General features: G+C 42.4%; 1 protein-coding gene across 3 annotated transcripts in view; it reads right to left on the bottom strand.

Moving 5' to 3' along the window:
* Positions 1-15205, bottom strand: part of LOC117542297 (NLR family CARD domain-containing protein 3-like) — a 32068-nt gene extending 16863 nt beyond the window's left edge. For 2 of the 3 annotated variants that reach the window (XM_034209869.1, XM_034209866.1), the window contains exon 1: positions 14779-15205. The gene's annotated coding sequence lies outside the window, so the exon portion shown is untranslated. The remainder of the gene's footprint in view (positions 1-14778) is intronic. The other variant, XM_034209867.1, reaches the window with a different exon arrangement.
* Between the last annotated feature and the right edge of the window lie 42 nt (positions 15206-15247).

The raw sequence follows: 15247 nt of genomic DNA, 5'->3' as shown, positions 1-15247 counted from the left end.
TCCGCCCTTTGAGGCTCGAGGAGCGGACAGTGTGAGCTGGATTACTGGTGTCGTTTCCTGGTTGCTGCGTGGGGTCTGCGAGACATCGAGACATGGGCAGGCCCGGCTCCAGGATGAAATTACTGAGGGGGCTGTTAAAAAATCAGAGGGGGCGATTCTATTTTTTCAAAACAACAAAATACTGGCAATGTAATGAATTGACACACCAAGCTTTTTCCCTTCTCACTGCTCTACAATCTCTTTGCTTCTTTATTTGTATTCCGGATTTACCCCTCTCATTCTGTTCTTTTAATCTGATCTTTAATAACAGATAGTACATTATTAGATGGCTGCACTTTGGTTAACAGACTAACATTGATTTCCTCAATTTATAAATTGACAGGCTCTGTAATTATACCATAACCTTTTCATAAGAAAGTGACTAATATATAAACCAAATGTAATATTGGATAAAATACTACACCAAATGGACAGACACAGATTACAAATAAAATAAAAGTCCCTGGAGTTATGGCGCATTCCCACTGCAGGGCCTCGCATGGCTTAGTAAGGTATAGTTAGGCCTTGGTAGGCCAGGGGCAGTAACTATAGTAACGCAGTGTAGGCGGAGCCGTGACGTCATCTTCAATGTGAACCACAGAAAACCAACATCAGCCTTTAGCTGTTAGCACTCAGAGCTCACAGCTCTTCATATCTGTTCAGAAACTAGACAAAAGTTAAATAAGTACAAACCACAGACTGTCTGTGTCATAGCGAATACAGTCGCTGCTTTATTTATGTCTGTAGGCCGTTGTTGTGAGTGTGGACGGTCGGAGCATATACTGCGTTAGCTTAGCCGATCTCTATTCAGAAAACACGAATTTTAAAAGGTTTTTCGCCTGCTGTCTGTCTGCAGACTTGTCAAAGCATTAATTCATGTATGTTGTTACTTCGGCATCATTTTCAAACGTGTATTACAATTAAATCACGGTAAAATATGTTCATTTTGTTGTAGTTGTAGGCTAGTGAGAGAATCGCTGGCAAGGGGGCTAAGGCAAAATCTAAGTCTAAGGCAATATATGGAGAGGTTGTTTATCATACGGATCTATTGTTATCCTGATTTTAATATCTGTCCAGTGTTTCTGCTTTATTAATTTCATGAGCACCGCTTATAAAATGTCCCACGATCACTTCCTCTACTTTTGTGTCTCGAGTGCCGGTGTTCTCACACACAAGCATACGCGCACTCGCACCAACAAAAACACACACACACACACACACAAAGCGGAACAAAGCAGAAACAGAAACATGTATTTTTCTAGGCAAAACACACACTGACTGACTGACTTCCCACGGACAATATTTGAAAGGTCCCATGTCATGCTTTTCCGGTTATTACCCGTCCCCTTGTGTGTTACTTATGAAGGTTTTTATGCATGTAAACGGTCTGCAGAGTCAAAAACCCTCAAAGTACACCCTGTAGCGAGTAAAACTCTAACACAGAAAAGACCCGTCTATGCTGCCACAGAACGCCTCGTTGGAGATTTCTCTTTTTCCATTGTTTGCTTCCTGGGTTCTGTGACGTGTGAACACCCAAATCAACAACAAATGACCGGATTGGCCCAAATTGACTTACATAGAGCTCCCTGAACGCTCGTAATAGACGAGTTGGGATCGCGGAGAAATGCTCTCCGCAGATCCATTCTCACAGCGTTATAAACAGGGGTGCACATAACTTTTTTGCCCTGGTTCTCAAAGGAGCACCTGGAGATGTTGCTTGGTGCTCATCCTTAAAATGAAATAAATAAACCGGTCTTTATTTGTCAGACACACGGCACAGAACACACAGAGGTGAACACAGAACACACATGCAGAGGTGAACACAGAACACACATGCAGAGGCGAACACAAGACAACATCAGCACGACCAGTAATCCTACAAGCTGTCATCACTACCCTCCTGACTGTTCTCCTCACTGTCTTCCTCTCTGTCAGACATGGTAGCTGATGATGTAGGCCTACTATTTTCTCTCTGGTTGAGTCTGCGATTAGCTGCTTGCATCCACAAGTCAACAGCTGGTTTTGGGTTGAAAGTCCAGTTTTAAAAGGATATTTTTGGTTACTGTCCTATAGTATACATTGGAATGATTTCAAACCTGTGTATCCCAATAATTATAAAGGAGTGCCTTGGAAATATGTGTTTACATAAATTGTGACCAAACCGTTTGAACTTAGACTAAAGTGAACTATCTAAACACTCAAGAGTCCTTACCTCACTGAGCTGTAGTTATCAGTCTCTCGGCCTGACTGGAGAGGACTCTCCCTCCACATCATTGTAGAAAGAAACATCTTCTTCTTATATCCGCAGCTAGCACCAGATTCTAATAACAACAGCGCTGGTACCGGTGCACCCTCCCTCTCTCCCTCGCTCACTCGCATTTTGGCTGTGAGCTGCGGGCGCCAGACAAGCCAACATCCCCCATTTTCATCACTTACAGCGCCCATCGTACAGGGCAAATGAAACGTGTAACCGGGGTGAAAAGGGTGTTAGTACATTTACTTAATTATGAATGTTGTTACATCAAGGCCGAAAATTAGGATGAGCACCAACAGTCAAAAATGTTTTTTTCCCTCCCAGAACTACCAGCGCAGCGCCTCCACAGATCTGGCGCCCTAGGCGAAAATCAACGCCAGTGCGACGGGCCGGCCCTGAGTTCATATGGAACTCGCAAATATCTTTCTCTCTCTCTCTTCTCTCGCCTCTCTTCTCCCTTCTCTCTCCCTCTCTCTCAATGTTGGTACGCAAATGCGTTTTTTTTCAAATGACCCGGGGCTCTTTTTTTGGCCGAGGTGCGCATGCGCACCAGTTATGTGCAGCCCTGGTTATAAACCTTTTTCTTACTCAATATCAAGCCACACTTATTGTTTTCACTTCGGCTGTGAGTGTTTGTGTGTGCTCAGGATGAGTTTTGCTTGTTCTCGCTGTATCGCCGTCCCGGAAACCCGTCCGCTCCTCGTCGCAGCGGCGAGCAGCAACAAGCCTCGCAACGTCCCGACCAATCAGAGCACACTGGGCTCACAGGGAGTGGGGGGCAGGAGCTCCAACAAGCCGTTTAGGACAGAGAGTGAATACCTGGTGAATACACATACTATACAGAGATGCTGTATGAGAAACCAATGTGATTTAAAAAAAATCTATTCTAGTAGACCTCAACAATGGAAATATGATCAGTAGAAATGGCCATGACATGGGACCTTTAACAGTAGGCACTAAATACCCGACTGATGCACCACACGTCTTCGAGACGTTGCTAAAAACATTGCAGGAGAACGCCCCCTAAGGCTCTCCCTCACAGAGCTGAACTGACCAATCAGAATCTGGGTCCCGCCTGCTTCATTTGCATATGGCTGAGTAGTTAACGTGTTGGCCATATGAACTGCGACTAGTTAACTTGTGGATGCATATTGCAGCTTACACGTTATGTTCAAAAATGTTCACTAGTTAACTAGTTGAAGCCTCTTTTGGTCTTACAAGCTGACTAGTGAGGCTCAAAATGTGTACTAGTTAACTAGTGAGGTCCAAATTGTCCACTAGATGCACTAGTATAATTGTATGTAGGCAGCTGCCGTCTGATATCAAGGATATGGAATAAATACTGAAATGGCTTGCCATACTTACAAGTTGGGACTTTGGTGCTACAAGTGCTGCTCCTGGCGTAACTAGTAAGGCTTATGTGCTAACTAGTCGGACAAAAGTGGCACTAGTTGCTGAAAAAGAGCTACTAGTATAATGTTTTATTTAACTAGTAAAGCAGAGTGCCAAACTGTTTGACCATATATCTAAGAAGTGAAATCAAAGAGCCAACTAGTGTAGGCAGCTGCCGTCTGATATCAAGGATATGGAATAAATACTCAAATGGCTTGCCATATACTTCTATACTACTGCTACTACTACTGCTACTACTACTACCACTAATACTACTACTGCTGTTACTATTACTACTACTACTACTATTAATGCTACTACTACTACTACTACTAAAAAAGGTGCTAGTACTCTAAATTAGCAACTGTTTCAAGTCTATTTATTTATACAGCCCAAAAACAAGTATTTGGCTCAAAGTCAGTATATCCGGTACCACTTTACAATAAGACTACCGTTATAAAGGGTTTACAAATAGTTTGTAATTCATTTATTAATTAGGTTGTGAACACTTTATAAATCATTAATAAGCTTTTATAAGACATGAGATAAACAGGGCAACTGTGACCGGTTGCTTGCCAAATAGTGAGCCCACATTTATCTGGACTGCTAAGCCTTATATTGGCTACTTAGCTTACTTCGTCTTCTTCATCAGCCAGCATCCTTGGTATCTGTTGCTCACTGAGTTGATTCTCGCTAAGTAGCCAATATAAGGCTTAGTCATCTTGAGCCTGTGTTGATGTTAGAACTGGTTTATAAATGTTTTTTAACACACATTCATAAACGGGAACATTTTCGGGAGTTTCAACCGGGTACAGGCCACCGGAAACGGGGACTTTGGCCAGAAAACGGGGACGTTTTGGTCACCCATCCGACTGTGTTTACAGCTAAGCACACACGCTAACATTAATTAAGACTACAAGCTCACTTGGGGTTGAGGCTTTTTTTACACGTTGCTTGACTGCCTGCCCACATATCTGATCTAAACATAGTAATGTGTATTGGGGAAAATAATTATTTAAAGTTATTTAATAATTGTGACATTTATTGTACTTTTTGATGCTCAAAGTGAGGGGGCAAAGAATACAACTGAGGGGGCAATGCCCCCTTTTGCCCCCTCGTGGCGCCGGGCCCGGACCAGGGTATATGCAGGAATCCTGAAGTCAAATGTAATACCTTTTAAGACCATTTTTAAGACCCTTTCCATACATTTTAAGACCTCATCGCAACTTGGAGTTTTAACCCGTTACATTGGCGACACTTTACCTCACATTTACTATATACAGTATGGATTGTCCTTCCTCCTTATCTTCCAACCATTTGGACGCAAACTTGCATTTCCCCATAACGATGTTGTTTAACAACCGGCGTAAACGGACCTTCGCGCGCTATCAAGCAGTGAGCGCGCGATGTCCTGTTCAGATGACGTCAAATCCAACGGGATGCCATCAATAAACTACACAGAATCACACTACACACCTACGCAATGATTACATTCAGGCAGACTGTAGAATACAACCTCTTTGGACAATTTATATACTTATTGAAAACAAGCTACAAAATGTAATACCTTGGAAAATGCCATTTAATACTTTTTAATAGCCTTCATTTTCGCTAAATTGATTTATCAAGAGAAATCTCCAACGAGGCGTTCTGGGGCAGCATAGACAGGTATTTTCTGTGTTAGAGTTTTACTCGCTACAGGGTGTAGTTTTAGGGTTTGTGACTCTGCAGACCGTTTACATGCAGAAAAAGCTACATAACACACAAGGGGACGGGTAATAACCAAGCGGCAAACTCTGGGGAACAGCCGGGACGCCAATACGGAAGTGCCACACACTGCAGTTCATACATGGGCCGCTAGGGACTGGCTGCAGAAAGGAGCAATTTCCATAGACCCCCATGTTAAAATGCCCAACTTTACAGCAGAAAAAAACATGTTTCTACCCATGGATGCAATAAATATTATTATCGATATAGTTAGATTCCACCTTCATGATTATGAATCTGTGAGTGAATTGTTTTCTAACACGACTCTTTTATTTATATTAGGTCTTAAAGTTTTTGCATAAATTAGGGCGTGGTCACTTTGATGGACACGTACATGCCTCACTGTCAGCTAACAGCAACTTGTCCACTCTGCTAGGCTACAACCATAGAGGCTAGCTACAACGTTAGTTCGTCATAGTACTGTACTTGACCCTTTAGCTTTAGCCGTGTTCGTGGTGATTGTGCCTTTTAGGGAATATTGTTACAAATACCAGACAATTAAAATGTCGTGCTGTGCGCTTGAATGTACTAACAGAACTTCTAAGAAGTCTAAAATGATAATATTATACATGTTTACCCCGTTCGCAGGTGTTTGTGTGCTTGGTAGCTTAGCTTGTTATCATCTTTTATTTAAAGAGACTCTTGGTCCATTATTACAAAAACATACAACACTCAAATATAAATTAAAAAAGGCAGTTATACCAATGTTTCCACAGAGGTGACTGGTATCGTACAGCACTGAAACACGGATTTGAAAGCAGCATAATGACAGAGTTATGAGAAACATTCAATCGACAGATGAATTTGTACATTCGATTTCTCAAAAGAACATGGAACGTGTTGACTCGTGCGTTACAGAACATTTCACTTGCACTGCACCACCTTGGTTTTCTAAGCAGTATACGCAAACAGTCATTATATGCAACCTGGAGCTTCTTGAGGCTTGCCTTCTTATACTTGACCCACAAGGGGACAGTATAGAGAGGAGTGCAATAAGCTCTAAAGAGGTTCACCTTAACCTTATCTGAACACCAAGAGAGTTTTCTAGCCAACATGTTGGCTTGCATATATAAGACACGCCGCTGTCTATACATGTCATCATCATCAGCCATTTCATCTGTGATGATGTGTCCCAGATACTTAGTGTTACAGCAAACAGACAGCACCTGCCCTGACAGGTAGAATTGTTACTTATTAGCCAGCTAAGGACGTAACCCTTTAGGCATACATATACATTTTAGTTTATGATTCAGCCTTGGGTAAGACTGTTATAGTCTATGGCTATGACGCCCATAATGCTAAACGGGAGCAAATGTTAATAGGGGACCCAATTATCCCAGTGGTGGCCGCCGGAGCTAACGGAGCCGCAGGGGGCTAGCTCCAGCCGGCGTCCCGGAGCTAGCCCCCTGCAGCTCTGTTAGGTCCGGGCGGTGGAGTCCGTCTTTTCTCAACGTGTGAATGACAAGCATTAAGAATAACAAAATATAGCTAATTCTCTTGCAGATGTTCTTATTTGATTATGAATGTAACGTTTATATAGGGGAACTACACTGTTAGCAGTAACTTGGTATGCATGTATTTCATGTTAGCTTAGCTTCTTAGCCTGAGCTAGCTCTGTTTACTTCCAGTTCGGAGGCAGCAGGTCCCGCCTCGGCTCCGCCTCTTTGCCCTTATTTGGAGCAGGCGGGATTAGACTCTGAAGTTGCTGTCAAGCCGTTCGTGGCCGACTCCGCCTACTAAGGGCTTCACGGCAACTCTGCAGAATCCTATGGGTGACGTCACGGACACTACGTCCATTTATATCAGGGGTGGGGAACCTGCGGCCCCCGGGCCGTATACGGCCCGCGAGACAATTTGGTACGGCCCTCGATGTAATTTATAAACACACGCAAAAAAGAAAAAAATTAAAGAAATCTAGACCGCAAAAAAATTAATCAAGCGAGTGCCTGTTTTTCCTGGTCAAGGTCGGGATCCTTGAACACAACACAAGCCTAACGTGTCATCACGTGGTATCAGGGGCGGATCTACCGGGGTGGCATGGGGTGGCAACTGCCACCCTAAACAATAGCCTTGCCACCCCAGCTGCCACCCCAGTTGGCATCTTTGTTTTGAAAGAAAAGTTGTGGGTCATCGGACATTTATGAGAGAAAGTCTCTAATGTCCCAGTGCAAGTGAATGCAGCACAAGATGCACGTCATGTAACCCCTCCCCCGGTCCTGGCGCGAGAGTGGAAATATGATTGGTGGCGAATTCACTTGAACGTGGGAACGGCGCAAAACAAGAAGCCTTTCGGACCCAAGCACTGAAGGAATGAGGTAGTTGCGGTCTACAATGACAGAGAAGAGAATGTCAAGTTTGGCTGTACTCAGCATTGAATCAAAACGCACTACAGCTGTTGATCTTAATACGTTTGTGAGGCGTTTTGCTGAACAAAATAGTAATCGCCGCATTAGACAATAGACAATAGACATGCCAACTTGATGCTCTGCTCACGGATGACTCGATGAGAATAACAAACTGTTAAGATGATGACCTTGTATGCGTGTATATATATTTTTCTTTGAGGGGGTCTGCCCCCCAAAAACAGTTTTCAGTCCTGAGAAAGTAAAATAAGACGGTGTGTAAAACTACACTGCCCAGCCAACAGAAAGTAACCACTTTGATTTAACTAGGCCAGTAGGTAAGGACCTTCCACTGGATAATAACTGCAGCGATGTTTTAGCTGAATACACGTTTTTTAACCCTAACTGATGCAGTTAGTCACTTCTTTAATGTTTGTTCTTTCTGATGTAAAGTCAAGGTTGTAACTGTATATCAATAATGATATAATTACTTGTTTTTCAAATTTGAAGGAGGGTGAGCAAGCATCTTGATGAACATTCATCATTAACTCCTCCAAAAAATATAGTTTATTCAATAATAAATGAATATGTGAATTATAACAGTTCTTCACTATATCTGTAAAGCGTCTTTGAGCACCTGTAAAAACGCTAACAAATTAAATCTATTATTATTATTATTATTTATTAACAGTGATTGACAGCTGATAGGAATAATATGATTGTTAATAGTATCATATTCATTCAGACAAACATCGATGAGACAGTTAATTAATGTACTTATTGCAGCAGTCTGCATAGATTGGTACCCCTGCTGGTCTAAGAGTGAAACAAACTCATTCAGTTATTGTTCAGTTAAAATTCATTAAATTACGTCTGCCACCTTGTAAGGCTTTACTGATGTGCCACAATAATATCACCTATGTGATTGAGTTAAAATATTAATATTGTGGCTTTCCAAGTTAACATTGATTGTAGGAGTGTAACGGTTCACAAACATTTCGGTTCGGTACGTACCTCGGTTTTTAGGTCACGGTTCGGTTCGGTACGTTTTCGGTACAGCAGAAAAAATTATCACAAAACATTAAATATATATTTTTAATTATTATTAAACTGTGACTAATGTATTCAAATAAATACAAAATATAGTAAAATAAACATTAAGGTGAAGCATTTCGATGAACTGAAATAATCTGTATTTGAACTGTACTAGTACCTAAGCAGCCAGCTTGACATTAGGACTTTCTTGTCATTGTATTTTCATGTTGTTTAAAGAAAGATGAACTTGTCCACATTGCTTGCTGAAAGGGCAGATCTGCTGGCACTAACAATGTCTCCTGCTGTGGAGAACACCCTCTCTAGGGACAGTGGCAGCAGATACAGCCAGGTAGCGCTTTGCTAACATGGCAACATAAGGATATTTGGCGTTTGTAATAGCTTTGGCTCGGTCTGAACTCTTTGCGAGTGGTGGAGGCTTACATGCTAGTGGGAGTTGGGTTTGCACTTCAGTCTTTTTTCTTTTGGTACCGGTAATATTCACATTCGGGTGATGCCTTTTCAAATGAGTGTGATGTATTGCCAGCCGCGTAACCAATGTTAGTTGAACAATGCCGACAAACAGCTTTGGTTCGGTCCACCTGTCTTTGTCCGTCATCCTTGTACGTAACTGCGAAACCAAAATGTTCCCAAACCGGAGACCTCAATGATGCCGGAGGATTTTCGAGCTCAACTTTATCTGCGTTCGCCATTTCGACAGTTCCTCAAATTACTGACTACATTTGAACGCATCCCTGTGACCAGCTCTCATAGTATGCCTCTCGTCCAATGAAATGACTTGGTCGCTCTATGATATAGATTACTTCCAGAAAGTTGTTCATGTTCTCAATTTTTTACGTTTAACGCTATATTCGTTCGGTACACACGTGTACCGAACCGAAGGGCCCGTACCGAATAATTTCAGTACGGGTACGTGTACCGTTACACCCCTAATTGATTGATATGATTGCGATTTAAATCAGCATATACTTCTGTCAGGGGATGCCACCCCTCAAAATCTCCTGCCACCCTCTTGCCACCCCATGAATATTTGTCTAGATCCGCCCCTGCGTGGTATATGTCTCGTCTGACCATGCGTCTGACAGGGGTGCAGTTCTGACGGAGAGCACCAGAACGTCGCCCCTGCACTTCCAAAAATTGCAGTACCGATAAGGAGCCGTACACATGCTGCAGTTTTTGCGTGGCTGTGTCTTTAGTTGAAAGCCCAGTGGCGATCTGTTCATCTGTCATACTGATCATACAGTCAATAACTTTGTTGTTATTAGCATCTGGTTAGCTAGCTATGCTAACAAATATAAGAAGCTTTTTCTACAACCAGTGAGGTAAAGGCACATCTTTATATGATCATTTATAGTTATACAAAAATAAGAGAATAAAGTAAACAGGTATAAAATACTATATGATGGTAACAAAAAGTTGTTATTAATAAACAAGAATACAGTTTGAAAGGGGAGTGATTTGTAAAATATCCATTAAAAAAAAGAAATCTGCTTACAGTTCTGTTTCATATGGGTGTTGAGAAATATATCCATAGATCTCTTAATGTTGCTCTGAAAGTGCACAAATCTTCATGTCCACATGAATAGGAAACTAAATACATTTGCACACATCTTGTGTCCATATCTTTCTGTTTGGGTGGTCATGCCACAACCGTGCATGTGCGAGTCATGGTAAAATATCTGGATTAAAAGGTTGCTTTTTCTTTGCACAGCATGAAAGAAAGGTGAAATGAATGGGCTGTGATTTTAGTATTTTTAAGCAGAGGTCAATCATTTGTACGGCCCTCGGAGGATGTTGAAAACATTGAAATGGCCCTTGAGAGGAAAAAGGTTCCCCACCCCTGATTTATATATACAGTCTATGTGGTAATAACCGGAGAAGCATGACATGGGACGTTTAATCTATTTAGGAAATATTTATTAATTGAATGTATTGTATTAAATAATACTTTAATATACGTTTTTATTGAATTCAATATATATATAAAATGTACTTTAATTGATACAAAAATACATTTTATTGACTTGGATTTAGTATTTAGTATTGACTTTATAGATGTTTATAGTTTAATATACGCTTTATATTGTGTTGAATGTTTGATTGATTGACCTCAGAAAACATATAAAAATAAGACTCTTCAGTCTGTCTCATTCCTGAAGTATTGATTTTAGTTAGCATGTTGTTAGAGCAGCTGCAGCTGTTATTATCAATAATATAAATAACTGTTAGCAATAAACACATTAGAGAGATGAGTCTGAGGCAGTGCTGGAATTGGGCCGGTACTCACCGGTACGCAGTACCGGCACTTCTGGTTCTGACCCATGGAGTACCGGCACTTCTTGCTCAGTACCGGCATGCTGGCGGTACTCCGGTACTCATGCACCGTGCCAGTACTCAACACTCTCCCGCCGTTCTTATTATACATCCATATATATATATACAGCCGCCCGGTACTCAGTAGATGCGTCATGAGGTGCCGAACGGACATTCTCATCGCTCTAACCGCTGGAGTTTCACAGCGGCTGTCAGCTGTTTACTCCTGTCATTCAAACAGAACGTGCTGGAGAGGGGGCGGGGCTTATATTATCCATGTAAATACTGTGGTGGAAACGACTATGTCAAAATTAACCTATTTGACCGTGATTTAATAGTAATACACGTTTCAAAATAATAATAATAATAATGCCGAAGTAACAACATACTGAAAACTGTAGTAAAACCATGTTTTAATGCTTTACAATTTACATACCTAGATGCACGTGTGTTGTGTTTATGCAGTGCAACTCCCACCCAGTGGGTGGCTATGTAGAGTGATAGAACAGAGCAGGCACGCCCCCGAGAGAAGGAAAGCAAGTCACGTCACAAATTAGCATTTCTAAAATGTTAGCGTGGATTAATAAAAGTGCAAAAAGACAGCGGTTGTCGCCGGAAGAAACTTCAAATACAGAGAATGCTGTGCCTGTGTTGGAAATTGTGTCTGATGGGGAGCTTTCTTTGGTTGATCCTCCTGCTCCAAGTTCTAGTGCATTAGCATTAGCACTAGCTCCGCCGCCTCCTCCAGAGCCTCTAACGTTAGCTGCTGCTGGCGCAACTGCCACCACCAACACCGGGCAAAGCGATGCACCTGACTGCTGGACAACGGACCAGGTGCAATATTTTTGCAAGACCAATGCATGGCTCCTTCTTAAAGATAAGAAGCTAGGATGTCGGATATGCAGAGATGTCAAATCTTTGGGAATACACACTGGACAAGGACTGAAACTGTCAACTGAATGGGGTGAGTGTGCAGTGTCTCATTTCGGTGTTGACAAGGGCAAACAACAAGCTAGCCTGAGAAAAAAAATCAAAGAACATAAAGAATCACAAGCCCATGTAAAAGCTGCTGACATCCTTACATCTGCTTCACGTGAAACTATTCAACATCAAGTGCAGTCTATGCATACATCTGAATTAGACACCACTATCAGAGTTTTTCGAACGGCATATAAAATTGGCAAACATAGCCGGCCATTCACAGACATGCCAATTGATTTGAATGTACAGAAACTGAATGGGCTGAACGTGGGCAGGGTTTTGCACTCCAATAAAACTTGTGGCGAAATCATCGACCACATAGCTCATGAGCTGAAGAAAAAAATGGCAAAAGACATTACAGAAAACCAAAGAAAACTCTGTGTTTTGGTCGATGAATCTACCACTATTAGTGGTAAAACGGTGCTTGTTGTGTGTCTACGCTCAGCATTAGCTGATGCTGAGCCCGAAACGTTTTTTTGGGAGCTGATCGAGTTGGATGGAACAACGGCTGATGACATCACAAAGGCGTTAATGGAGTGTCTTGGAAGAGATTTTAACGAGGACTTTTTAGGTCAGTGTTTCGTTTCTTTTGCATGTGATGGGGCTTCAGTCATGCTAGGGAAGAGAACAGGCGTTGCTACCCAGTTGTGTAGTAAATTCCCAAGCCTGTTTGTGTGGCACTGCTCCAATCATCGTCTAGAGCTGGCAGTTGGGGATGTGGTCAAGGAGGTCTCAGGGATCAATCATTTCCAGATCTTTTTTGACAAAACTCTATTCCTTGTTCCATGCCTCCCCCAAAAATCAGAGGCAGTTAGCGCAGTGTGCGCAAGCAGTCGGACAGCGTCTCCTGGTGATAGGGCGTGTTTTGTCCATCCGCTGGGTGGCTTCAAGTGAAAGGAGCGTCAGAGCAGTCTGGGAAAACTACCGAGTGCTTCATGATCACTTCACAAATGCTGCAAACGACACGAGCAGGGGATTCCAGAGACAGAGCAAAGTACAAGGGCCTGGATGATGTGCTCACATCTGCAACGTTTGTCAGCAATCTGGGACTGATGTACGATGCGCTCACAGAGCTCAGCGACCTCTCTCGGCAACTCCAAAAAAGAGAGATGACACTGCCTACAGCAGATAGGCTCTTAACTCGAGAAATACGAGTTTTTGAATCCATGGTCACCATGCCTGGCCCACACATGACTACAGTTCATACAGCTCTAGCTGAGAAGTCCTTCAAGGGTGTTGCCCTGCGTGAGAATGGCAGGCTTGTACAGATTCATGCAGGTCAGTTTTTCCGCAGTATGGTAGAGAATCTGAGACACAGAATGACTTCCACAACCTCCTCTCATGTCAGCACAAGAGAAATCCCATTACATGGCCGGGAGGCCCGGGACAATCAGCTAATCCAGGACATGAAAGTTATCCATCCTGGAAGTTGGCCTGAAAAGGAGTTAGACGTACAGTATGGGGACGTAGAGGTGCTACGTTTGTGCGAAGTGCTGAAAGTGGACAGAAGAGAGACTGTTCAGGGCTTTCGCGAATACAAGGAAACCAGGGCATCCCGTACACCTGCTGCCATGGAGCCTCTACTGAAAGCAGTCCGAACCATCGCTGTCTCCACTAGTGAGTGTGAGCGGGCATTCAGCTGCATGAACGATATCCTTACTGCAAAAAGGAATGCTCTCTCTGTCAGCCGACTGTCCAGCCTGGTTTTCATTAAATGTAATGGACCATCACTAGGACAGTTCAATCCGGAACCGTATGTGAGGTCCTGGCTGGCAAAGGGAAGGAGAAGTGCTGATGAAAGAGCCTGTCCAGCTCCAGCCCCTGATACTGATGTCACCAAGGCCTTCTGGAGCCTTTTCTAACAATGTGAAGTATATTGCAAAGCAGCTCACCCAGTGAGAAGACTTTTGGCATAATGTGCCGATTTGTACAGATCCTGGAGATAGAAGGACTTCAGACCAACCAGGGAGTTATCTGATCAGCTTGGTGTTCAATGTAACTCTTTACCATGGCTCAGACTTTGTTACTTGCAGTTACAGTTTCTCATTTTAGATTGTGCAAATTTTGCATTTGTTTTTACATGTTCTTTGTTCATGCTCTTTATCATTTTTCTGAGTTGGAAAGTTAGATTGCATCATAGTTTACTTTATACATATTTGTATTCTTCAGTGGTGAAGTATATTGCAAAGCAGCTCAGCCATGTGAGAAGACTTTTGGCACTTTTTCGTTTTTCGTTTTCTGAGTTGGAAAGTTAGATTGCATTCAAAATGTACAGAAATACTTAATTTTGTTAAAGCTTTTTATAAAAAATGCTTCTGACCAGAGCTTTGTTTCCTTGTCATTAATGTTGAACACCACCAGAGGGGCTCTCACCTGAAAGGTCTCTGCTTCATGTGTCTGCCTATCATAAAAAATGTTAAGTACAGTGAACCTTTCTAAAATATACAGTAGTAAAGAGACAAATCCACCAGCATTATAGTAGCCAAATTCTTGTTTGTGGGCTGTATATATAAAATTGACTTGAAAAAGTTGCTGATTTTAGAGTACTGGCACCTTTTTCATTCCAATTCAAGCACTGGTCTGAGGTGAGAGCAGGGATCAGCTGAGAGTCATTTCACTCTGAAAACGGTCACTTACCACGAGGAGGAAAACTTCTGCGTCACAACGGGAACAAAGTGAAAGTAACTTCTGACAGGAAGTCCCCACAGAGAACAGGAAGGGAGAGAAGTTGATGTAAATCCACAGTGTTACCTTTTTACTATTAACGGTATCTCGGTACCGAAACCATAGTTTCAAATACACACCGGTGGTTTCTGACTTGGCTCGTTGTCAGCCGGTAACCAGCTGCCCAGACATTTCGAGGGGGAAAAGGATGGAAACGAGGCGTTCGTGTGCCGTGGGAAGAACCTCCGTTTATTCACGTTCTTCAAGCTATATTGACACTGTATTCCATACATACAGACTAGATACTATTCATTTTCTGACCACTTTCTCTATACTTTCGTCTCTCTCTCCATAACTCCGCACTTCGGCTTGGTCATCACATTTGACACACACACAGACTCCAAAACCCCACAACCCCTTGCGGCTGCTACTCTTAAAGTGA

Source organism: Gymnodraco acuticeps, unplaced genomic scaffold (assembly GCF_902827175.1).
Source record: "Gymnodraco acuticeps unplaced genomic scaffold, fGymAcu1.1, whole genome shotgun sequence".
NCBI lineage: Eukaryota > Metazoa > Chordata > Actinopteri > Perciformes > Bathydraconidae > Gymnodraco > Gymnodraco acuticeps.
Note: the sequence above shows the minus strand (reverse complement) of the source record. Positions and strands in the feature narration are given on the sequence as shown.